We start from the raw sequence: 26,643 nt of genomic DNA on the forward strand, positions 1-26,643 counted from the left end.
GTGGGGGCCCTAACCCTTTCATCCTCCCAAATTTTATCAATTCGGGCTAAGATTTACAGAGTTATCAGTAATAATAATATTGGAGGGGGCCTTACATACATTGGGCGAACTCCCCTCCCAAATATGCACAGCGTCGAGACTTCTAAAATGCAAATCTACATAAAATTTTGAATATGACACTTCATTCACGAAAATCGGTTATTCCGACGATGATTTGAAAAGATTGCAAGACTTCCCCTTATTAAGTGCAAGAGCATAACGTCGCTTTACTGTTACGCAGGGGAGCTCTATCCCTTTCACCCTACCAAATTTTATAAAAAACGAGCTAACATTTACAGAGTTATTGGCAACACTAGTTATAGAGGGGGCCATACATACATGGGGCTAACTCCTCTCCCATTGCATATACAGCGTCGAGACCCCCAAAAGGCACATCTACATAGAATTCCGAATCAAATGACACCTCATTCATGAAAATCGGTTCGTGCGTTTAGGCGCTACGCAGTTTACAAAAAAGGTAACAACAACAAGAAGAAGAAGAAGAAGAAGAACAAGAACAACAACAATTTTTGAAAATGTAGTTTTTGTGCATTTTTCGCATCGTTTTTCTCGAAAACTAATTAATCTATGTTATTACGAAAAAATTACAGTTATAAAGGAGGGTTTGCCCTACATTTTAAAGAAAATTTGGGAATTTTATCTTTTATAGAAAAAGAGAAAAAAATTGTCAAAGTTGGGTGTTTTTCAACGTTACGCTTTTTCGTGCAGTTTTTGACGATCAACCCTTATACAACTGTCCTACCGGACAGTTTTAATTTGTACAGATGTTGCTAATGTAACTTAAAAAAAAAAAAATTCCAAACTTTTGTATGTTGTTTTCATTTTCCTTTTAAATCATTTTGTAATAGGTGTCCCAATATTAATGGGAGTCACTGTAGATTTAAAAGTAAGATGAACCCGCAGAGGTTGGAGGTTGAACACTTTCTCTAGCCATAGTTTGCATTATTTAATTTTTTTGAAAGATACAATTTTTTACTTAATATTGTAAAAGAAAGTAAAATGTTATGTGAAGGTAAATTTGATTAATTTATATTCTTGAAAATTTATAAACATTGAGTCTACCACAAGAAAACAGGTGTTGAATGAATATTTAGCTTCAACAAGTTGCCATTTTTAGGTTCCTAATTAAAAACTAAAATATTACGTTATTATTGTTAGAATAACTTGTTATTTAATATTATGTAAGAATATAAATAAAATATGTCAAGTTCAACCCTTAATTCAAATAGAGATTAACTTTAATACGAGTAATGTAAAATAATTGAAGGATGAACTGCTTTTACTTTGATTGTAAAAAAAGGAAAGCCTGAAGTCCACTTTCAGTAGAACACATTTTTAGATTAGATAAAATTTCTAAAATGGATTTCAATTTAATTCGAGGGAAATAAAATACAGTAACTAAAGAAAAAGGAAATCAATGTTTTTATCTTTGCTCGTTTTTATGAACAATGAATTAAATCTGAAAAACCTTTACTCTTGAATAGCTAAACTATCAATTCCAGCTTCATGTGACACTATCCTTCTTCACTAAGAGCTTGCTTACATTCCCTATTTGTTTTTAAATTTAAAAATAGTTGCAGTGTTTACTGATAAAATAAGAATATTTATAGTCCAGGGATTTAACAAAACTCATCTAGTTGCCTGATCACGAGTGGTATGCAAATATACTATGGTACACATTGATGTCAAAACATCACTAGTCTGTTTCACACTAGTTTCATTTATTTTGTTTGGAAATAATTTGTAAACTTCACGTTTTATATTTCTCAATCAATCTAATTTCAAGATTTATGTCTCGAGTGTAGATGGATCTAAGGATTGTACAGATTATCATCGTTCTGCCTTCTTCGGGTAAAAGAATTAGTGCAACTTTAAAATTCCTCACTTCAATGTCTGTGTTTACTAAATAATTGTTTGCTATTTTTAAAGCGACTCTACATATTCTATTGATTAACATGAACAGTGTTCAATTAGTTATAGGTGGTCAAAGTTTTCTAGTACACCAATAACTTATAAATTTTAACTGGAAGGACATAAAAACATTTCATAACGAAAATCCTTGAGAATATTCAAATTAAGGAGAGAAGAGTTACTTTCAGCTGAATAAAAACTCATGCAGGAATTATTTAAAATTATAAAAATGACTGATTAGCCAAGCAAGCCAACTGGGAAGTCTGTGATGTAGATAGCATATTCGAATGCATCCATAAGGGTAGAAATCCAGGCAATACTACCCATTGTTTCCCATACATAGCGATCCCAGTTGCAAGATTTCTTCGAGGAAATTATCAAGCAAAATCAAGCCCTGAAGACCCAGAACCCAGCGTTCAAAGTGACAATTATTTTTTAAATCTAATTAATAAGTAACCTCCAGTCTAAGTAAAGTGTCCTAGTTCAGTAGTCACATTTTAGTTAGATTATTTGTTGATTAACGTCAAACCAGGGTTAGTGGGAATATTATTTAAGTAAAATAGGTATACAAACTTTCAATGCATGCAGTATGTGAGACAGTTATGACATTCGGGAGTCCATTATCATGGAATTTACAGATAATATGTATCAGCTAGTCAAAATATGTTCATAGCTTTAACTTCAATTGAAGCTTTTAATTATCTCCTTAACAAAAACTTACAGTTTAAAATGTTAAGTATAAGGGTTGATTAAACGCCAAAAGGTACACAAATCAGCAAGTACCCAACATTTCATTCAAGCTTAGTTGATATAATTTAAGTAATTTTGCTGCATTAACTTTTCCTTCACATTTTTTAGAATTTATTAGATGTCACAGACCCTTATGCTGGCCAGTTCGTTCATAATATTATTTGGTTATAATTATGATAAAATGTATATTATATCTTCGTTTTTAAATAGGTACTTTATTTTAACTCTATTCCAAATTATTCTTCTGATTTATCTTTAATATGCCCTTTATTCTGAAGTTGTCACATCTTATACATGCATGTTAAAGTAGAAAAAGACAAAGTTAGAGTCGGCTACTGTTTAAATTTGAATCACGGAGGATTTAAAACAATATTTCAGACTTGAATTCGTCTTACCGAAATATTCGTGAGCACAAATAACACACAGTTAATAACAAGTAGATTATTCAACAACAATTATTCATTTCTCAATTGTAATTTAATTTTACTTACAGTAAAATACTGGAATAATTAGCTGTCCTAAAAGTATGCAATACTTATTTATTTTATTATTACATAACATATATATAACATTGTGAGAAGAACAGCTACATTGAGAGTGTGATTGAAGAAAACTATATTATTTTCTATAATGCCAGATAATTATTACCTATTATTATAAACGTTTGACTACTACATAAAGTAACAATTACTTTAATCAAAGAATGAACTTAAACAGACGATTTTATTAAAAATAAAATAATCGAAATCATTGATGTATGTTGGTGTAAGCATTTTTTTAAAAAAGTTTTTAAATTTTGTAGCCTCGTAATTTTTTTTATTTTTTATAACGTTTTCTTTTTAACCTGTAATTAATAGTTTGATTATTATAGATTAATAGATATTACAGTCAATCTACAGTGCTACTTGAACAAATTTCTTGTAGATGAAAATGGCCAGCATAAGGGTCTGTGACATCTAATAAATTCTAAAAAATGTGAAGGAAAAGTTAATGCAGCAAAATTACTTAAATTATATCAACTAAGCTTGAATGAAATGTTGGGTACTTGCTGATTTGTGTACCTTTTGGCGTTTAATCAACCCTTATACTTAACATTTTAAACTGTAAGTTTTTGTTAAGGAGATTTTTGTACCTTTTGGATAGATTTTCCTTTTTGTCTATTTTGCAAAGTTACATATCTGCTTTACAGATTTTTTTAAAATTTGGAATAAGCAATTCTATTATTATAACCTGATAAGGTGTTAAGTTGGAACCATAACTACCATTGGAGAGATCTTTTTAAAGAATGATTATAGTTGCCATCCTCAATAACAATTTTTTTGAGAAAACGTTTTTGAATAAAATAGGAAGGTATTTGTACGTAAAAAGCAAATTTAAACTGCGATTTCAGACCTTCCTTTTAAGAGGAGTAAGAAAAATAAACGGGCGATTACAGTACTTCTCCCTAAAAGGCAAAGAGGCAAAGATTTTGAATCGAACGACAATTCATTAATGTAAATAGGTTCACCCATTGATAATTTTAACGATTTCAGTACTTCCTCTTAGTAGGTGTAAGAGCATGATGGCACTTCACAGCCATGTAGAGGAGCTTTAATCACTTCTTCGTGCTAAATTTTATCAAAATCGGACAAAGCGTTATAGAAATATTGGTAATAATAGTTTTAGAAACGGCCTTACTTGGGTGGGGCAAACTCCCCTCCATATGAGGCATAGCGACGAGACTTTTAAAGTGCAAATCTGTACAAAATTTCGATTCGAATGACACTTCATTCATGAAAATCAGTTCACTTGTCGATAATTTGAAACGATTGCTATACTTCCCCTTAACTAGCGTAAGAGCAGATCGCCGCTTTAATGTTACGTAGGGGAGCCCTAACTCTATCATCCTACCAAATTTTATCAAAATCGGGCTAAGATTTACAGAGTAATTAGTAATAATAATTTTGAAGGGGGCCTTACATAAAGGGGGCTAACTCCTCTCTAATTCGGTGTACAGCGTCGAGACCCCCAAAAGGCACATCTACATAAAATTCCGAATCGAATGTCACCTCATTCATGAAAATCGGTTCTCGCGTTTAGGCGCTACGTAGTTTACAAAAAAGGTAACAACAACAACAACAACAACAACAACAACAACAACAAGAAGAAGAAGAAGAAGAAGAACAACAACAATTTCTGAAAATGCCGTTTTTGCTCATTTTCGGCAACTTTTTTCTCGAAATCTATTAGGTCTGGGGGGTTGCAAAAAAATTACAGTTATAAAGGAGGGTTTGCCCTATATTTTAAAGAAAATTTGGGAATTTTATCTTTTATAGAAAAAGAGAAAAAAATTGTCAAAGTTGGGTGTTTTTAAACGTTACGCTTTTTCGTGCACTTTTTGACGATCAATCCTTATACAACTGTCCTACCGGACAGTTTTAATATGTTAGGTATTATTAGAATCAAAAAGTATAAAAAGCAAAATTCTTTTCAAGGTATTCTTCTTCAATGTTATTTTGGTGTAAAGTGGGAGTTTTTAATCTAGATAATGTACTCGTAAGTAACAAAAATGTTTAAAATACATGGTAGGATAAAATAAGGACTTCAAGATTAGGAGAACTTGCAGTCTTCATGTTCCCACAAGATTTTGACAATCGTAAGATATTTTTTATAACACAGAAAATTATAGAGGTGGTTAGACACTCAATTTTTAACCTCTTTGTTCTTCAAGTTTTCTTATGGCTGAAGAACTGTTAAATGTGACTCTTGGCAACAATTTGTGCTAAAAGTTTATAACTTAAAATAAAAGTTGGCCAAACTCAAACTTACTGAGTTTATATAATAGTAAATTTAAATAAAAGTCAAGTTTATTGTGAGAAAAAAAAACTTCTATTCAATCTTATACTCTATTTTGAAAAGAGCACTTTTTAACTTTGTGCTTAAACTGCCCGATAATGGAGAAGAAGGTGTTGGATATTGGAAAAAAAAGTTTTTATCTTGACCTAAAGTTAGAAAAAAATTATAGATTAAGCAACAATGAAACTTGGATTCACCCAGAATAGTTTTACATCAGTTGATTTGTCTGTGCAGAATTTAGAACTGAACTAAGCCACTCTGATCTGAATTCAGGGGTTCTCAGAACGGATGTTTCTGGTGAAATTTTAATATCGTAAATCTGCAGAATTACAATATTTTCTCTTACATAGAAAAAGTGCCATGTTAGTCTTACTGCTAGTTTTTTTAATTTAAACACAATAAGGAGAGTTAATATTCACCTTCCCTGTACTATTAGTTAATAGTACAGAACATTTAAAGAGAACAATATTTTTATTCAAATTTCTTTAATTTTCAAATTTAGAGAAAAGAAATAAATAAAAATGGTGAAGGCGTAGTGAGAATTCTGCGTTCAGAGTAAGAATAAATGGCTGGAAGTGAATAAAAGGGCATAAAACAATGTTTGTGTGAATTATGAACAAGTATGGGTACATTTCATGTGGAAAAGTAGTTTTGATGGAGGTAAAGTAATGGCCAATCAACTTAACTGCAATCATCCTAAAAATAAGTCCTAATCATTGCAATTATTTTATTTTGAAGGTTGGGAACTGTTAGGGTTAAAGGGGGAAAATAAGAATACTGAATATATATAAACAACACAATAATAAGAGTTATATTATTATCATAATTAAAGCAAACACATTTTACAAATTAAACCTTTTAAGGGCATGTACCTACAGTCGAGTATAACACACTAATGATATTAAGATATAGGAAGCGCGCAGCTTCTCCCTTTGCCCCACTCTTCCAATAGTGACAACCAAGACTTGCTGAATGCTAGATATTTTATTTCCTTAACAGGAACAAAAAAATTGAGAGAGAAAAACCACTCTTTTCAATATCATTTTACAAAATATAAATATATTATTCTGATTAAGGTTGGCTGAGGCTAACTATTGAAGTTTGAAAAATGCCATTGAATATATTTATTTCATTACTTATGTGCTAAATTGTTACTTTTTTCATTCTAACATTGAATTTACAGCTTTAACAATTTCAAAAGCAACTCCAGAAACTTTACCTGTCATTCTTTCTTGCATTAAAGTTCATAAAAACGCCAACCTCAGCTACACCTCATTTTTGCAAAATTATCAATACATATCGACCATCCAACCATTAGCCCAATATATTGTAATCATTCTACCGTTAAAAAAAAATATATACTAGCTGCCAAAATATTTTCTACATATTTTAATGATGTGCTGTAGAATTTCATAACTATCATGTTCCAGCATTTGCTGGAATTTTTCATACTTATTTTATTTAAATCATGGAATCTGCCCTGATTTGATCTCAAACTGCAGATAATTCTAAAATCTTCGGTAACTGTACCAGGGCACTTTACTTAGTATGAAATTGATATTTTAAAAAAATAATTGTCCCTTTGATCTCTGTGTATGCTTCCTTTGCACTTTGCCCCAAACTTACTTCTGTGAACAATGGAGAGTTTTTCAGGTTATTCCAGAACATTCAACTCAAAATTTTGTTGATCAAGTTCTTGTTGTAAAATGAAAAGCTTATCGTTTCATTTAAGCAAAGAATTTGTCAAAAGAATGTATGGATTGTTCATTGAATAATCATGGAGCTAACTTTTAAAGTGGTTTAAAGATGATTAATCTTTGAGAAATAGAGGTAACGCACTAAGTTTTTATAACTTATTGCGTAGTATGAATTCTGCTCTGTGCAGTGAATGAACCTTTTTTCTTGTTTCATGAGGACCAATACTTTGATGTTTCCAAAATTCAGCTTTATACCTAAAACAACAGTACTGCTAACTTGAAGATGTTTAATTATGTAAGGAATAAAATGTTTTAAATGCTTAAATGACTTTTGCATCTCTCCTCACGAATAATTCTATAATGTACGAGTACTCTAAATACTTGGCAGATACGAGTATATTAGTTACTCGTACTTTCTGCATTATAATATTTTAAACGCCTCAATGTTGACAAATAGACATTTTATAAAATGAATAAATTATAGAAGATATTCTGGTAGATTAAACATGTGCCTTTCTCTTGAAGTCAGCCGAAATGTTTAATGCTAAGAAATAGCATAAATCAAAAATGTTTTATTGGTCTTGTCAATCTTAACCAGAGGAAAACAGCTGTTGATTTGTGTATAAGAAGAGAAATTGATTCAGATACCATCAATGAAAGATGGTATTGGCTTCACCCCAGAGAAATTGGAACTTAAATCACCTGCAAATGTTTAATTATTCTAGTGCTAATTAGGTTTGTGAAAACTTTGAGGTATGTAGATATAATGGCATTCATTTATGCGGCCGTGATTATAAGAGAAGTATAATCAATACTAGATACGTAATTATCTCAAACAACCTAGCCAGAGTCCAGTTTTTGTTAATATTAGGTTAAAAGTAAGTATTAAAAGAAAATTAAAGAAAAGAAGTAGAAATCAAAGCATGCGAAGGCCACAATTGGATGTAATTAATCTAAATCTAACTTAAAAAATATTCTTTAACATTAAACAGTAATTATAATATTATTATTCTTAAACACGAGACTTGTCGTGAGTTCGTTTAAACAAAATTAAAACTGTAAATTTTACTGGAAAAATAATTAAAAATGAAATCCATCTCTTTTAAGCTCAGCTTGAAGTCAATTTTTGACATTTAAACATTACCTTCACATTCTTGAAAGCACTTCTCTGTTAAATAAAATTTAAAAAAATAAATGAATATTTTAATACAATCGCTAAATAATGGGCCAATTATAATTATACTAAATTTAGTGAAATTCAAATCACTATTTTGTGTTAATATTGCTATGTGTTCTTAATTAGTAAACTCTCATTATTGTTCATAAATTGTATAAACAAATTAATGTTTTATTTATTTATTTTATTGTTAATTTTATTATTAATTAATGCAATGTTATTTTAATTCTTTACATTATAAACATTTATTGAAATATTTCAAAAGCACTAATTTGCATTTAGTAAATACAATAAGTGCAAAAGATGGGACCACCCAATGCAACTTTTTACGAAAACCCTCTTGATATTTTTACAACTGCTGTGGAATTTTATATTTACAAATTAGTGGAATAATAGTGCTTAGAGTTGCAACTGTTTTAGAGAAAAAAGCGGTAACGCCATATTTTACATATTTACAAAAATTTGTGGAACACTTTTTATTCCATCATTAGGTTTTTTATAGCCACTGGTGTCTCGGCTTATTATTTAGATTTCTAGATATGGAGTGGATATAAAGTTCTTGGAATAAGGGATTGCAATTGAAAGGAAAAGAATTACGAAATACTGGCACTGGGTTGTAAGAAGTGAACATTCTGATCGTAGTATCTGGATTGAAACACAAAAATGCGAGGGTTGGAAAAACTGCAAAGGATTTTGGATTGGAATATTTGTTGTCGGTGATAGTACGCTTGGTAGAGCCCTAACTTCTTATTCTTTTAGTCCATAAATGTTAGTAAGTATAGTACTGTAGATAAGAACTTTGTTATCTAAAGTTAGAATGGAACGTTTGTCGAATAATCGTAAGAGCAGTTTGTATTTCAGTTTAGTTCCTGCCTCTTGAGTTTAGTATGTAGATTTCAAGTATTTTGTCTCAGATAGAGTCCCAAGTAGCCAACTTTGTGTACCTTGTGTTGTTCAATCAACCCTTATACTTAACTTTTAAAACTGTAAGTTCTTTTTTAAGACGATTATAAATTAGGAAATACCAATTACTTTAAATTTTAGGTACCCGTGTTCTGATATGCATAAAAAAAACTTTTTATAGTGAATTGGTTTAAGATTTCAATGGTATGACTAATTTCACGTGATAGTGTTGAATATTTTTCTAATTATATAATGAAATAATTGCCGAAAATTAATAGATCATTTATTAAAAACTCGCAAATGTTATAGGAACGAAGCAGCAGTAAGCTGCTATCAAATATTTTTAGCAAAATTTGCTTCTTACTATTTTTTCCCCTTAATTGTAGAAAAAAAGCTTTTATTGGGATAGTTTTTTGGATGGCATTCTAAATAATAATAATAATTTATTTGTGTAATCATAACTTTTTACAAATAGAGTAAGATCAGTACAAAATATCATACAAACTGATAATAGCATGGAGACAAATTAAGAATTTAAAATAAAAATCAACTTTGATTTCAAAATAAAAACAAAATCAAGGCTTTAATTACACAATTTTAAGAATTGAAAAAAACATCATGTTGGAAACAAAAAACAAATAAAACAGAAAATCCTGGGCAATAAAAAGTAAATAATTTATAAAATAAACAAAAAGGAATACTTAGAATGAATCTAATGAAACAGATCACAGAAAAAAATATTAATTAGTTTATAAGTTCCCTTAGGAACATGGCGTGTAGAAAATATTTATATACATTATTAATTTTTTGAATTTGATGGAGATCGCTTAATAGTGAGATGATGGAGCATTCATATTCGCGTAAATATATAGATTAGGGTGATTCAAAAAATGATGACTTTTAAATTTTAAAGAGCGCCGGGCGGAAAATCAAACGTTCATTTAAAAACAAAAAGTTTCGTCCGTAGTAGAGCGAAATCGATTAATATTTAGAGGTCGATACCATCGATCAAAAAAAAATTGTTTTGCTTTTTTATTTATAAAAAATCCTTATTAAATGTTTTGTATTTTTTAAAATTATTAGCAAAACATGTAATTGTACAAAGTTTATTTAAATATAATTTGCTATAAAGACAATGCAGTTGGAATCATTTTGATGGCCTTTTTATTTTCTATCATTTACCTACTATCATTCAATCAATTTCAAATTATAGCAATAAATGCAAAATATTCCCTAATTTAGTCGTTTCAGTAACCCAAAATTATTTGTTTTTTAAATTCTGTACGAAACACATTAAAAATTAAGTGATTTTAACGTTAATTAATCGAAATTTTTCAAAAATGTATATTTTTCTTAATATTTTTTTTTTTCAAAAATACAGTTTCATTAATTATTCATAACTTTGAAAATATAAAAAGGCCATCAAAATGATTCCAACTGCATTGTCTTTATAGCAAATTATATTTAAATAAACTTTGTACAATTACATGTTTTGCTAATAATTTTAAAAAAATACAAAACATTTAATAAGGATTTTTTATAAAAAAAAAAAGCAAAACAAATTTTTTTTTGATCGATGGTAGCGACCTCTAAATATTAATCGATTTCGCTCTAATACGGACGAATTTTTTTGTTTTTAAATGAACTTTGATTTTCCGTTTGGCGCTCTTTAAAATTTAAAAGTCATCATTTTTTGAAACACCCTAATGTAGATCTTAAATGATTTAAGGCTGGGCAAGTAAATAAAATATGGTACAACCATTCTGGCGCTCTGCTACATAAAATACATATACATAACATATCACTGGCCATAATCAAATAGTATCTACCAGCGATAGAGAACCTTAATAAGTTATCTGAAGACAATCTAAGTCGAAGATAACTCTCTGGCTCGCCAAGCAAACTCACAGTCCTGTACATTGTATTAAGGGAACTAAGGGCACGATTAATATCTAGTGGCATTCTATATAATTATAAGCTATCATCTTGAGAATATTATTAAGGGCAAGACGCGTAAATATGCTTACTTCATTTTATTTTATAGCAACTTTCAACCATCGGACACCAGAAATGGTAATCAAACATTACGTAATAAAGTTGAGGGACAAAAACGAAATGGGAAAATGTTGATAGAAATAGAAGCAATAAACTCGTAAGGGAGGAACATGTCTCCTTGAATGGCGGCTAAGTTTTCCGGCTTTCTAGTGACTTAATAACGGATAAATGGTAGCCAGCAAGATAAAAAAAGAAAGAAAAGAAATACCTTACTTTCTTCTGATACAAGCGATTTTCTTTCAGCAATACTTTTAGTACTCCAGATAGTAAAACAGCAAAAAAAACTTGTTAAGCTTAACTTTTCTAAATAAGTAACTTATATCTGACTCTATTATCAGAAAGAAAACTCATTTCTTAGTAAACTGAAGAGCTATTTACCTTTTTCATGTATTTATTTACTTTTTTGTCACTTTTAATAAAGTTAGATAAGCTACATAAATCTAATAAATATTTAGCCACAAAATAACGAATACTTTATCTCCAGAGACTTAGGGTATATTTTTAATAATAGGGACAAAAAATTGTTTACAGAACTGTCGGTCCAACATCAAGCTTCAGTTCTAGTCTAATTCGGCAGCCCTCGTCTCCCATAGCGACAGCTACTTAACGTACAGTCTGTTTATATCATTCAGAGATATTCATCTGAGAAATGTTCTATATTTATACCTTTTTGGTTTATGTAATTCCTTCACCATGACTACTTTTCTTTCATCAGTATTGCTTTCCTTGTCTTTTTTAATAATAAGGGAGTCAGCTGTACGAGATGTGGCTGTTAAATAACAAGACTATTGCTGTAAAACATTTTATTTTAAATTTAAACATATTTAGTTATTATCACCTTCAATATACACCCCTCCCCTATCACTACAACGCTCCATGCGAATTTACCATTGTTCGATACAGTGCTGGAAGTCTTTTACTGTGAGCTCCTACATGACGCGTGCCGCTTTTTCTTTCACAGCTTCAACGGACTGAAATTCGTGTTCCTTTTAATGCAGATTTGACTTTGGGGAACAGATAAAAGTCACATGGGGCCCAGGTCAGGCGAATAAGGCGGATGGCCTAAAACTGGGATGTTGTACTTGGCTAGAAACGTCTTGACAGACAATGCAGTGTGAGCCGATGGAGAATCCGTGACTTGTTCTTCCACAAATCGGGTCGTTTTTTCCTTACTCTTTCACGGAGTTGAGCAAGCACCTCATAGTAGTAATGTTGATGCATTATTATCGATATTTTTAGTTTTGGATGTGGAAGGGCGACCCGGACGGTCATCATCTCCGACGTCTTCTCGGCCATCTTGGAAGCGCTTGAACCACTCAAAAACTGGCGCACGTGATAAACATTCATCGCCATAAACTTTTTTTTAATAAAAGATAAGATTCAGTAGCGGTTTTACCCAGTTTCATGTGAAATTTCACAATTCTTTGCTCCACATACTACATGTGTAGTATCATGTTTTCGGCAAAACGAAACTAACACCTCTTACACAAACGACGGTTCCGGTCAGACAGATTTCTCTAAAAACACGTGAGGCGCTGCAATCGAAAGAGAAGGCTTTACGCTGCACAGCTGTCGGTCGTTAGGATTTGGCGCATGCATAGTTCTTCTGCAGCAGCATCAGTCTCGTATTAAGAAGTGCGTATAGTTGGGGGAAGATGCAAGTATCGTCATATTTTGCATATCTATAACTGGATGGCAGCATTCCTATGTTAAAGTGTGTAGTAAACAACTGTGAATACCGTGCTTGTGAGTATTTCTATTTATATCTAGTTTAATCGTCGTTAAACTGAAAATTCAACTCTTTGAACTTGGTGAGTACCCATTTTATAATATTTCGTTGTCGATACTTAAGGTTTGGTGACGGATTGACTAGATTAAACGTAATAATTCCGTGATATTCGTGTCGTGTACATCTTGGTGAATACGTGTTAGCTTGAAACAACATGACTTTCCCCTCAGTGTTTAATGAGAATATTTTGCTGTTTACCTAACATTAAATTTGTAAATTTTTCTTTCTCAGTTTATATCTTAAGATATATGTAGTTGCATCTTCCCCCGCATCAACTGGCATCTTCCCCACATGATGGGGGAAGATGCCAGTTTTACCAAATTTCATTCAAATGCATTTTTAATGGTTTTGCATTTAATTAAATATACTAATAAATATATGTAATTAAAAAATAAAAAACAACCTGGACGTTGATACATTTGGTGTTGTTTTTCGATAACCCAGTTTCCTACAAAACGGAAATAAGTGTTAAGTGTGGCATCTTCCTCCCACTTACCTTATATATTGTAAATGTTTATTTTATTCTTTTTAATATTTATGGCCCGTCAACATTCGAGGTCATTGCCGCCCGGAGCTTTTCTCAGTGCATCCCAGGCCTCTGGGTAGTGTTCTTTGCTTTTTGCAGACAACACCTATCAATCACCGCGGACAATGAGCTGTAAGAAGCTACTAGGATTAGAAAATCTAAGGGCCAGCAGAACTGGTTTCGAACCCGTGATCTTTGTGTTTTAATCCTGTATACGCTAACCACTGAACTAATCCCTTCTGTGTTTTAAGGGATTATTAGGTTTCCCTCCAAATAGCCTTCTCTGTGCAATGTACTGCCTTAATATCAGTATGTTATTAATAAGAATCAGATGTGGAATTTTCTAGAGAAATAAAAAATATCCAACCGCCTGGAAGAGCCACATAAAGAATCAATTTTTCAATATTTTGAGATTTTCTCATAAATGATTCCCAAGCTTATCTGGAAACTTGGTGCTTACTAATTAATCTATGTATATATTTTTTTAAAATTTTTGGTCGATAATTTTTTTATTGATCTCTACAATAGAATAGTTACTTTTTTGCGTGTGACTTTATTACCGGCTACCGAAATATTCAAAGACAATGGATTCAAAACAGAAATCTTAGCGTTGGAGTGTCTGGATCACCACCACTGAACCTGTAATGATTAATGAACAATAATTAAATCAATACAAAGCAAAGTGGCTATGCCTGCAGCATTACCTTTGAAAATGCTCAGGTATACAGGGATAGAATCAAGTATCTTCTGTGCTATCCTCCATAATACAACTGTCAATACCTAAAGTACTAACTGATGATTATAATTGAGTTTAAGTTTAGAAATGTCATAATTGTTTGACCAATTTAATTAACAATGACAACTTTGTCACTTATTAAACATTTCTTAGAAAAGATATTAATATTTAATTGGAATCGACTTACCGGCTGTTCATCAATCGGCTTACTATTATTAGAAAGCAATAAGAAATGTATTACCTGTAGCGATTATCTTCTCAAAGCTTCTCACTAAGAAGTAATAATGCGATTAGCAGCGTTTCGAAAATGTAGCCTCGCTGGAAATAGTGTAGTGGAGAGGGGGGTACATTTGAACAGAATTTACATTTTCTGTTACAAAGTGCATAGAATAGTATTATTGAACCTTTTTATTTTGTTTTCTACAACTTTCAAGTCTTCTTAACTGATCTGTATCAATAAAGTACTTTACATACATATCTACATTTTTTTAATTTAAAAATTTTGTGTCAAATGTTAATATCTGCCCCACCGGTGCGGTAGCTTTGAACACAATTGAAAATAGGAAGAAATGATATTACTTCGCTCTGAATCTACCTTCTATCAGTTATTTCTCTCGACTACTACATTACTTTCTCTTTTAAACCACTGAAATCTAGTTCAAAAATCAAGAATGACTCAGTTTGGGATGTTGTAACCGAAGTGTGATGGGTTTAGGAAGTTTGAACAAAATATTCTGTTTGTTGCGCTTCTTAATGTAGGTTCGGACCACTTTCCCCTTCTCTGCGATTAAACAAAAAAAAAGTCACAAACTTGCAGGTCGGTAGGGCGGCACATTTTAAATGTGATGTTCAAATGTGCCCCCTCACCCCTACGTCTAGAAGCTTATATTAATTTATTATCTGGTAATTCAAAACTTGTTTATTTTTTACCGGTTTTTTGATATACTATCTCTTACTCCATGTTAGTAGAAGTATTGAATTTGATTTTGAGCTTTCAAACGAAATATTGAGGAACGGAAAGGTGATAATCATCAAGGAGCCGAGTCGAAAGACTAAATGGCGTAGTTCTCAAATTTTTAAGTATCTAGAAGTCTATCTCAATTAGCCAGTGGCAGGTATACGCATTGGGAGAATATGGTGGGAATTAGATCCGCAGGGAGGTTATTTCTCTCACTAAACAGAGGCCTTCTTTAGAAGAAAAATTGAATGTTTTTTAGCATTTAAAATTTAGGGTAATTTTAACTTATTTCGGCAAATCCTGCGCTCTTAGTAGCGAGCAAAGAAGATCCAAGCTCAAATAAACGCGTTAACCTTCGATGAACTGACTGTAAAAGTAACAGTTACAAGGTTATGAATGCTACTTACGAAAATAATTGAGTAGGGAAGAACCAGAGCGCTGTTTAAAGAATGGATGAATTGGTCCTTCAATGTGTAGGACGCTACCAACTGCATTGGCTTATAAGGGAAGATAATGATCTGCGAAATAGTTATTTATTTAACAAGTGTGGAAAGTAGTACTTTTCTTCACGCGAGGCAGGGTTTGCACGCACGAGCGAGCGAAGCGATGCGAGTGCAAGTGCAAATTGCCGAGTGTGAGGAAAATACTTTACACTAGAGTTAAATATTATATTTTTTCTGCAACCATTAGATTTATTAACTAAAATAATTACAAATTTCATTTTTACAGTCTACAAAAAGTAATTTACTTATTATAAACATTTATTGTTATATTACAATTATTTACATTACTTACGTATTTACATTACTTATTACATTTTCTGCTGTTTCTTTTATTGATGGAGGAGTGTTTTCTAAACAGGAATCACTAGAATCCATTTTAAATTTCTATAAGGTAACACTATAACCTTTTTAACTGTTATAATTAAAAATATCTAATTATTTATTAAAGTATTATTTTTATTTCTATATTCCTTTCAATTTTTATTTTATCGTTTAATATTCGTTTTTTAATTATTTAGTTACGTTAAATAAGCTTATTAGAGTTTTACAGAAAATATTTATGTTAATAACAAAACTTCTTATATCAAGGAAGCACAACAAAGTTTTTCCACTCACTTGTGCGGAAAGTGACACTAATGGGAATTTCCCCCCACTAGTGTGGGAAGTTGGGCATTACACAGCTGATTTTAATTGAGTAATGAGAACTTCCCTACATGGTTGCAGAAAAAAAGTATTTTTTTGCAAATTTGGATTGTGTTTGTATGGTTAACTTAACTAAAAATAGTAAATAAACGAAAAAAAGGTAGTAAGTCAAACTCGATTACATGGGTACAACAGATTATGCTATAAACTTGTGAACTAAATCTACCAAAGGAAATTACCTGTCTGAATAGATATTTTAATATTTTCTTGATGTAAGAAGTGTACATGATTATAGATGTTAAAGGTTGCTAAATCAGTGAAGGACGTTTATGAATACGTATTAATTGAAACAGGTAAAATTTTAGCAATTAGTAAAATTAATAAATTTGTTGAATTGATACGAAATTAGTTTTTAGAGATGATTAAGTAAGCAAAATGCAATTATTAATGGTATTCACGTGAGTTGTGGATTATCCTTTGATTAACTCGAATTGATTTTTCCCTTCAATTGATATTGTAGAAAACATCGTTTTATTATTCGTTCAATAACCGCAACAATTTATTTTCTTGTCAAATATATGTTACCCCAAGGGGTTTGTCACATTCATGAATATTTGTCATTCTTATTCAAGGAAAAATGATAGATTGCTGTTGAAATAATGATATTATTGTAACAATATTTTTCTTTTCCTCTATACATCTTCGTCAATCTAAAGAGCTGGCATATTGAAACTCTAAATTGTTTCTTCATATATTCTGTAATTGTACACAATTAATATTGTAATATATTACGGTCATCAGATATCGTAATTTTTCTCGCCGTAAATCCCTAAACTATACTTTCTATTTAAGGTTTAAGGTTTTTTGATCATTAATATTGATTTTTGTTTATTTCTTGTTAATAATAAATAAACTTTTCAAATAAGTGGTCTTTTGTTTTCACTGTTTCAAATAATTTGTTTTTAAATTTAAATATCTAAATTAAAATAACCAGTTGTCATTACAGAAAGAAATCGCAAATTACTATAAACATTAATTCATTTTAATTGTATTGCGATGAAACTAGGCTCAAACACCGGGAACTAATCAAATGGTACTGAGCTCTTACCCAAACCGAAAACTAAAATACAACTCAAAACTAAAAATCTATCTATGAACGGATTGTTTCTAGGAGCTACGCTTGGGTGAGTAGCTGCTAATAAACTTGTTCAGCTACTTCTGGGGAACATTCTTTGATGTCTACGAGGGTCGTTTGAAAAGTCCGTGCAAAGTCAGAGAGATGGCACTACTGGCGCGTATCGAGGTTATGTTTAGTTAGTAGCATCTCTTGGAAGAACACACACCAAGTTTTAGCCAGATCGGTCTATTTCTTTGTGTTTGGCATTCGTTTGAATCGAGGAAGTCGAGTGATTTTCAAAAAATGGACGAAAAAGAATTTCGTGTGTTGATTAAACACTACTTTATGAAAGGCAAAACGCCTCAGGAGACTAAAGAGATGCTTGATAAACATTATGGTGACTTTGCACCTTCGATTAGAACAGTTTATAAGTGGTTTCAAAATTTTCGGAGTGGCGATATGGGCACAAGTGACGCTGAACGTTCTGGACGCCCTGTTGAGGTTACTATTCCAGAAATCATTGATAAAATCCATGATATGGTGATGGATGACAGAAGAGTGAAGGTGCGTGAGATTGCTAGTGCTGTCATTTGGGATTCGCAAGGAATAATCCTCATCGACTATCTGGAAAAGGGTAAAACTATTTCAGGTGCATATTATTCATCGTTATTGGACCGTTTGAAAACCGAGCTGCAAGAAAAACGCCCTCGATTGGCCCACAAAAAAGTCCTTTTCCATCACGACAATACACCAGCTCACAACTCAGCAGTTGTGGTCGCAAAATTAATGGAAATAGGGTTCCAACTCGTTTCACATCCCCCCTATTCTCCAGACCTGGCTCCCTCGGACTACTATTTGTTCCTCAATATGAAGAAATGGCTGGCGGGAAAAAGATTTTATTCAAACGAGGAGTGATTGCAGAAACGAATGCCTATTTTTCAGACTTGGACAAATCCTATTATTCGGAAGGGATCAACAAACTAGAGCAGCGTTGGACGAAGTGTATAAGCCTAAACGAAGACTATGTTGAAAAATAAAAAAGGTTTACCCCAAAAAATTAAGTAGTTTTTATTTTTGCACGGACTTTTCAAACGACCCTCGTATACTAGCTAGCCCATGTGCAATGCCACAAAAGGGTTTCGATCCACAAAGAGATTTGAACTGTGAAAGTAGTCAAAATTTAGAATTACCAAGATGTTTTACAACCACATCTCTCAGTCTAATTGAAATATCAACTTCTTTGAGGAGGACCCACAGAGGGTAGCCCATGTTTAAGGATATCCAATCTGTGCTGTCCGTATTCTCCTCCTCAACATTCCTCTCCCTGTTAATTTGAACACTTTGTTGAATAATAGAACTTGATCAGAAAATAATTACTAAATAAATGTTTTGTGAAATGCGTATACAGACGTGAACATATTCTTAACATCCAATTTACCATGTGTAAAATACTATAGTCGGTCTAAGAAATAAGAAAATACTTGTTTAATACAAGAGTAAAGCACGTAGCACAAGAATTCTCTCTACACTCTGCTAGCGTGGGTTGAAATGAACCTAAAACCAGTTATCTGAGTACTTATTTAGAGTTCTGAATTGCTTTTAATACATATAAACATATAATTTTGTAAATTTTTCCGTTTATAGAGGTAAAATTTACAAGCTTCACGAGATTACAAAGTCTTAAGTGTAATGCTATTTGAATTACTTGTGTGGGCGAAGTAATTTAACAAGTTTCCAACAAAACGTATAAATACGAACTGTTTATTACTTAATAATATTAAATAAACCGAATTTATAAACTTAAAGGTTTCTGTTGAGTAATGTAGCAGCTCAGATTTATATGTTAAATTAAAACACAGACAGATAGTGCAATTAAAAAATTGAAAAAGAAAACAACTTTAAAACAATAATATCATTATCATTATTAAATTTTACTACACTAAATACTTTATTAATATTGCTTTGAATTTATTAGATATCGCAGACCCTTTATGCTGGTCATTTTTAAAATATTTGTTCATTAAAGAGTTGTACACCATTTAACTTATATTGACTGTAATAGGAGGTGTCAAACTATTAATCAATAAATCTTCGAAAATTGTTAAACAACAGCAAATACAATCACAAAATGGCGGAGAACAATAAGTGAACATGAAACATGACCCACAATTTTCTTTTATCTACTTCGCAAAAAAAAAAAAAAACAATCATCATTCTCAATTTTCTGTTTACCTTTACATTGTTAGCACAGAAAACGAGGCATTAAACGTAAAAAATCTTAAGATTTTTTAAAGTTTTTATTGAGAAAAATTTTTATTGCATAACTTAATACTTCATGAAATATCTACGGAGGAAAAATTAGTAAGAAAGAATAATCTTTTATTTTTCATAGAAATAATTACCAATAAAAAAATTGGCCAATCACAGTGAAGAATGGAAGTATGAAAAGTAGGTTGGTTGAAGAGCCAATCAGGAGTGAGAACTGTTTATTTTAACCACGCCTACCTTCCATGTGTGTTACACACGCCCTCTTTGGCTCGTAATAAAATGGAAGATCCGTATTTTCCTACTTTCTATTACTTTAGACGAACGAAAGTAGCAGCCAATTTTATTTAAATTTGGGGGTGATAATATTTAAAATTTTAAATAAAAACTGCAATTAAAAACTTCGTTTTTCAAGGGGTGTCTTTTTCTAAATAGAACCTAATTCATAATAATTTATATTTTCTTTAGGAATCATGTAAGATAATTCTTCGGAAAAGCTTTCATTGAATTCTCTTAATACTAGTGTGTGACAAATGAAACGCAGATTATTATCAGAAGAACAATACTTTGAAATGGTTAACCTGGTTGATAGAAAAAAGTGATTTTAAAGGTACGATCTGTCTGAAGTGATACCTGTCACCTAGATTAAAGCCTACAGTTTTTATATATGATTTATTCATAACGAGTATTGAAGTTAAAGAATTCAATAAAATTGAAAATGAAAAAAGACACTTAAGCCTTTTAATATTGAATATATTTCTAATTTAATTCAATTGTTGGCGTATTTGCTGGTGAACTGTTTCAATAATTTACTGAAAATGATATATTAACGTTTAGATCTATTTACAATATTAATTTATGTCAAGTGACCAAAATTATAATTTGTTTTAAACATTTTGAAGCTTTGAATTGCAATAAGACCATTCTTTTAGTACAAAAATCGGAAAATCTGAATCTGTTTGAATGCATTTGTTCCTTTAATGTGTGATAAGAGCGAGTAAAATTGCATTTTAGGATTTAATTGAACAATTTAATTTAATTACAATTTAAATGTTGCCCTTTGAACAATCTAATTTGAAGGGAATAATATAAACTTTGCTTGGAACGTAATCAAGTCATCTGGCTTAAGGGAAAATGCAGAGTTTTATTTGTTTGGTACGTGTAGATAATTTCAACCAGAATTACCACACAATTTCCCTATAAGATATTCAAATAGTTGTACGGTATTCAGCCATTGTGGCTTTACAATGACTTCCTAGACATAACCATGTTTCCAATCTAATTATAATTTGGACTAGAGCATATTGGGTAATTTTATTTGCAATTTGTTCTCTGCTTCTATTTATGTCTTAACCGCTCGTCTAAAGTAATTCCAGTTTGTTTCCTTATTTTAATTAAATCCTAATTGAATTGTTTGAATGCTGAAGCGTGATATTAAGTCCAAGTGATGATATTCAGTAGTTGCATTAATTAAAAACCTTCCCCTTCTTTTAACAATCTTCTCCCTTACACCTTGATACTTTTACTTTCTCTTACAATTTGCTAGATAGGAGATTGTTGCAATCGCCCGAAAGTTCCTAAATTGAGCTTACACCGCAATTAGCCTGTTTTCAAATTGCCTGAGTGTGAAAAAGCGTTTTCAAAAAAATACTGTATTTCATAATGTCGTATCAACCCGTAAGGCAAATTTAAAAGTAAATAAAATACTATCATTTTGAATTAATAAGTTACCACTAGTTCTCCAATAACCAAGTTATCAACAATTGTCCAGCACTATCTAGCGGTTTTCAAAAGGACTAGAAGTGTCTGTTATCGCTACTAATTACTTAGACTTAAGTTAACTGCTTTCTTTAAAGTTATTTCTTGACATTTTGCTCAATTAACAATTGATTAATGCTATATTGATCTTTTTAAAACTTTGTAATCAATTTGTTACTTGTAATCCATGCAAAATAATCTTTTTAAACCAAGCTGTTATCTTTAATTCTATTAATATTATTAGTTAAGATTGTAGAAAATTTTCAGTGCTACTGGCAGTCAATATTTAATGTAAATTTTAACATTCAGTATATTGACAACTAAACCATGGTCTTTGAAAGTTCAAACTAGAGTTTTTTTCCTCTCCAGCATCTGTCACAAAAAAGACTGGCTATATGCTGCTATAATATACAATGATATACTATGAGTCCACTTTTGTTTGTTTAGGACGCAGCTGCTTTGGCTTTGTAAGCTAGTGTCCCTTTGCAACAAAAAAACAAAAATGATAAATTATAAAAAAATATCCCAAACCTTTCATAAGAAAAAAAGGTTATTTTCTCAAGAATAAGCTAAATTAAAATTCGAACGATAAACGTACTTGAAAATAAAGCAATAACTTTTACAGAACAATTATTCATCTTCTAATTTTCAGCTTTAGATGTTCAGTTGTGGTGAAGTATCCTCAAGGAGCAGTGAAACGTATCATTACATAAACTTGTGAGGGTCTTTTGTCTGCATTTCAAACAATGCAATTTATTTAATGGGAAAACAATGTCACAGTTTAGCTGTCTTTTATTTAATACACTTAATGTCAAGCAGTTCAGACTAACAAAATTTCTCATGTCTAACTTACAAGCAGCTTTAGTCTAGAATGTAGGTTATGTACAGGCACTGCCAGAAATAACTATGACCTCCATAAACTTAAAATATTACAGAATATACTGTTGCATTCATCACACTCTTAGCAGAAAAATGTTGCTTCATCAAAAAAAGTTGAGTTACACAGAATAACCATCTGCTTCCCTAGGCTCTAACAACCGTACCGAAAATTCAAAATTTGTGAGTACCTCTTTACTCCATGGATTTGTTCATTTTTATGACATTTTCTCGAAAATGGCTCATAGGAATTTCTATTAACTTCCTAATGCGTACACATTAGAACTATATCTATATTTTTCTCAAAAAAACTGAAGTTTTTTGGGAGAGCTTTCTTTTAACATTATATTATCGTTTAATTTACAGTTTTCAAATTGTATTATGTAGATAAAAATTAAATATACCTGAAATATGTAGAATTTGAAGAAGGTTGAAAGTAAGGATCTTGAGAACAGAAACAAAAGAAAGTCATATTTTTTGTTTAGAACTGACGGAGCACAAAGATGTGAATTTTTTTAAAATTTCCTTTATTAATCATCCTGTATTTCATACAGGTAGTCAAAATACAACATGAAGTTTATAATTGTTCTGATTGATTGAAAGCTATGTAACGAATGTACAAATGTTTGCTACAGTATTTAACACGTCATATTACTTGACAGTCTTTTAAAAAAAAAAAACTCTTGAGGTTTTGTTTATTGGCATTATAAATGCAGATTGAGCGCATATGGGCGATTTTTAAGTGTAGCCCACAGAAGTTGACCAGTAGATGAAGCTAAGAGTTTAGAATTCCACAATTCTTGATTGTAGGCTTCATGTCTGCAGAATCACCATAGAGGCACTTCTAATTGCAGCAAAAAAGTGTGTGTTCCTCTATTGTGTTATGATAATGTGTCAAATAAGTAGCATTCGTGAAATCATTTCAATCTTTTAGAATAAATAACACTATATTATACGACTTTAACAATAATTATAATAAAACAAAATTTTAAATTTTCTGCCAAACAAAGAAATTTTATTTCTTTGAAGGCATATAAAGTCAATCTTCAGTTTCAACTGTGTTAAGTAGCTCTCGTTTACAGAGATAGCACTTTACATATACAATAAGCAGCTTACAAGTCTCTTGACGTCATGGCTTGTAGCATATTATTTATAGTAAAGTCATGTGCAGATCCTTCATCAGCTTAGAGGGAGATGCTTTGTGATTTACAACAGTCACCTTCACCAAGATTTAGCCTATAAACATGTTTGCCAAATACGTATATACCATTATATACAGAGATAAAGGGGACAATGAGGTCGAGTGACTGTTATTCATAATTTATTAATGATGATTACCTTTCTTCTAATACAATTATTGGTAGTGATGGATGATCTATCATCCATTCAATGAGTAAATAAAGTTATTGATTTTTCATTCTTAATGAAAAGAAGTATTGAAGCGGACGAATAATAGAGTAGAACCATTAACCATCTACCACCAAATACAATTCTGTCGGTCACAAATTTAATGTTGGTTATTTTGTTTACTACAAATGCTGAGGGCCTCTGAAAAAATGAAAGATTTGAGGTTTTTCCAATTTAATTTCTATGTAAAAAACAAAAAGTGCAGTACTTAAGACTGTACTGGAACAGTGCATTTCTAAGGACGCACTTGGTGCTGATTATTGGAGTACTGAAATTCGCATTGATACCATTGATTTGTTTGATGATATAGCTGTTTAAATGAAAATGTGCCACGTACTGGTTGTCAGTTTTTTGTTCATAATTTAAAGCGCTTCAACAGCTGAACCCAATGGCGTCCAGGGCTGAAAAGATCTTCTAAGAAGATAAACATCTAATGGGCAGCAGATGGATTCAAATCCGGGATATCTCCGTGTGGAAATCCGTAACGCTAAACACTAGGTAATCTTTTCCTTAAAAGTTGTTCACAAAATTGTTGTCAGCTTTGGTGCTGAAATCGAATGGGATAGTGTTGGCGATGATGTTTACATTTAACGTAGCAATAATTGGTACTATTTGTGTTGACATTTTAAAATCAACCTAGAACCTATTGCCTAGTTATGAAGTGCAACGACTGGTACAGACAGATGGATCTTCACTGTGTACAGTTCTATCACTTTGCCTGACTGATCCAGTTGTTTCAAAGAGGGAAATTAGATTTGAAATCATTAGAAGATTCAGTGGCATCAAAATTTTGCCTGAGTTTCCTTAATTATTCTTTCATTGGAAATAATAAAAATCAATGAGTTATACATGCAGCTGGACATTTTATTTTTCCATTTTAATCTCTAAAGACAATTCTGACACCAACAGGTATAAAAACAAATTGAAGAATGAACTAGTTTTTATTTTACCAATTTCATTGAACTCACCGTATTTCTTAAAGAAAATTGTTCAGAATCGTTTATGCTGTACTTAATTTGAGGTTACTAATGGACGTCAAGCTCATTCTATCGGCTGAAAATTAAATTAATTAATGTACTTCAGTATGAAAAGAATAAGTTTTGAAGATAACGTTCTAGTTATCTGACTGTATTTCTGTTTATTCCAACTTCACTCTGTTTCTGACACCGATAACTCTTTCGTTTTAGTATGTTAGTAAAAAAATAGTTTTTTCTGTAATATTTTGATCTTGAATCGAAAAATAAATGAATAATAACTGTAGCTGTGTGATGTGGTATCAAGAATTGATGAAATAAAGTTTTCCGTTCCGAGAGGTAAGGTAGACTATATATGCAAGGTTAACTAAGTACGTGAGGCTATTTCTTCATTTTAGTTGATTACACATCGTTCTTTTAGTCACTTCTCGGCTGGAATTTGCACTTTAAGAAAACATCCTTACTAAGGCTCTTCTAATACAAATGCGAACAGCTTATTGTGAAGGTGTTGGCATGAACTGAGGCTGATCAAACAGGCAGTTTGGTAGACTTTTTAATCAGGTCGACTTGCTGTTGGGTTTTTTCGATTAAAACTGTTTTCTTTATCATCTCTCGACTCAAGATATAAATTTTCTAATGTACTCAATTCTTCCTGAATTCTATCATATGGACGAACGTTTCTTGATTACACATATCCAATTCCAAATAATGTGTGCACTAAATAATAACTTCATTGTCTGACATCTTGTTCACGAATATCTGATGTACATTAGAAGTAAGTGTCTACTGAAAGGTATCTAATCATATAATTGTCTAAACATGTCTTGTCTAACTGGTGCATGCCTAGCCCTACTGAATGTCGCTGATCGTTTTGCTATGCCCTATCTCTACCACTCAAGCCGGCTTGATAGCTCACAGATGTTGCTAATATTTGTATGGCATTTAAGCCGCCACAAGGACCAAGTTTCTCAAAAAGAATAACCATTCATAGACTGTCTATTGTGTTTGATGGAGTCCTTGATCATTGCACGAAAGACTCTGTAAACTTTTAGCTTTTTGCAAAATAAAATCTTCAAATTTAGTACTATAATCAAGTTAAATTCAGAATTTATCAATAAAAAGGTAGCAATAAACTTATTAACATATACAAACTATAGCTAAAGACATAAATCCAGACGAAATTAGAGTAAAGAAGGGAGCTATTCTTGACAAGATTGTATTCAAGCGAAAAGAGGAAGGGCGATGGTTACCGAGTTAGGAGACCCAATCTTGTCTCCGCTGGAATTCTGAGTGTTTCCACAGCGATTTGCATGTATTACACTGTGGTAATCCATTCTACTTCTACTGTTATAACAGTGCTCTTCCTTTATAATATTGACTATTATTGGATTTCTCTTTTGTATTCATTCAATTTTTCTCGGTTTAAATTTGATTGATTAACTAAATCAAATTATGATTATCTTTTATGTTGGAGCCAAATACTTAACATATTATGACTTCTTCTTTTGTACCGATTCTTCAAGTACTATTTTAACAAAATACTGACTTGAAATTTTTATAAAAGACTCAAATGACGAGATAAAAATACGTCATTACTTACCAGCGAAATTTTTATGTTTTAGTTAAGGGAGTTGTGTATTTTACATAGATTAAAAATAACAATAATAATTAAAATTAAAAATAACTCTGCACCGGTTGTATTTT

At 31.4% G+C, this 26,643-nt stretch overlaps 1 protein-coding gene across 2 annotated transcripts in view; it reads left to right on the forward strand.

Moving 5' to 3' along the window:
* Oct-TyrR (Octopamine-Tyramine receptor) overlaps positions 1-26,643 on the forward strand; it is a 464,127-nt gene that overhangs the window by 129,771 nt on the left and 307,713 nt on the right. The window lies entirely within an intron of this gene.

Source organism: Rhodnius prolixus, unplaced genomic scaffold (assembly GCF_049639745.1).
Source record: "Rhodnius prolixus isolate KJV_2025 unplaced genomic scaffold, Rpr scaffold_6, whole genome shotgun sequence".
Lineage (NCBI taxonomy): Eukaryota > Metazoa > Arthropoda > Insecta > Hemiptera > Reduviidae > Rhodnius > Rhodnius prolixus.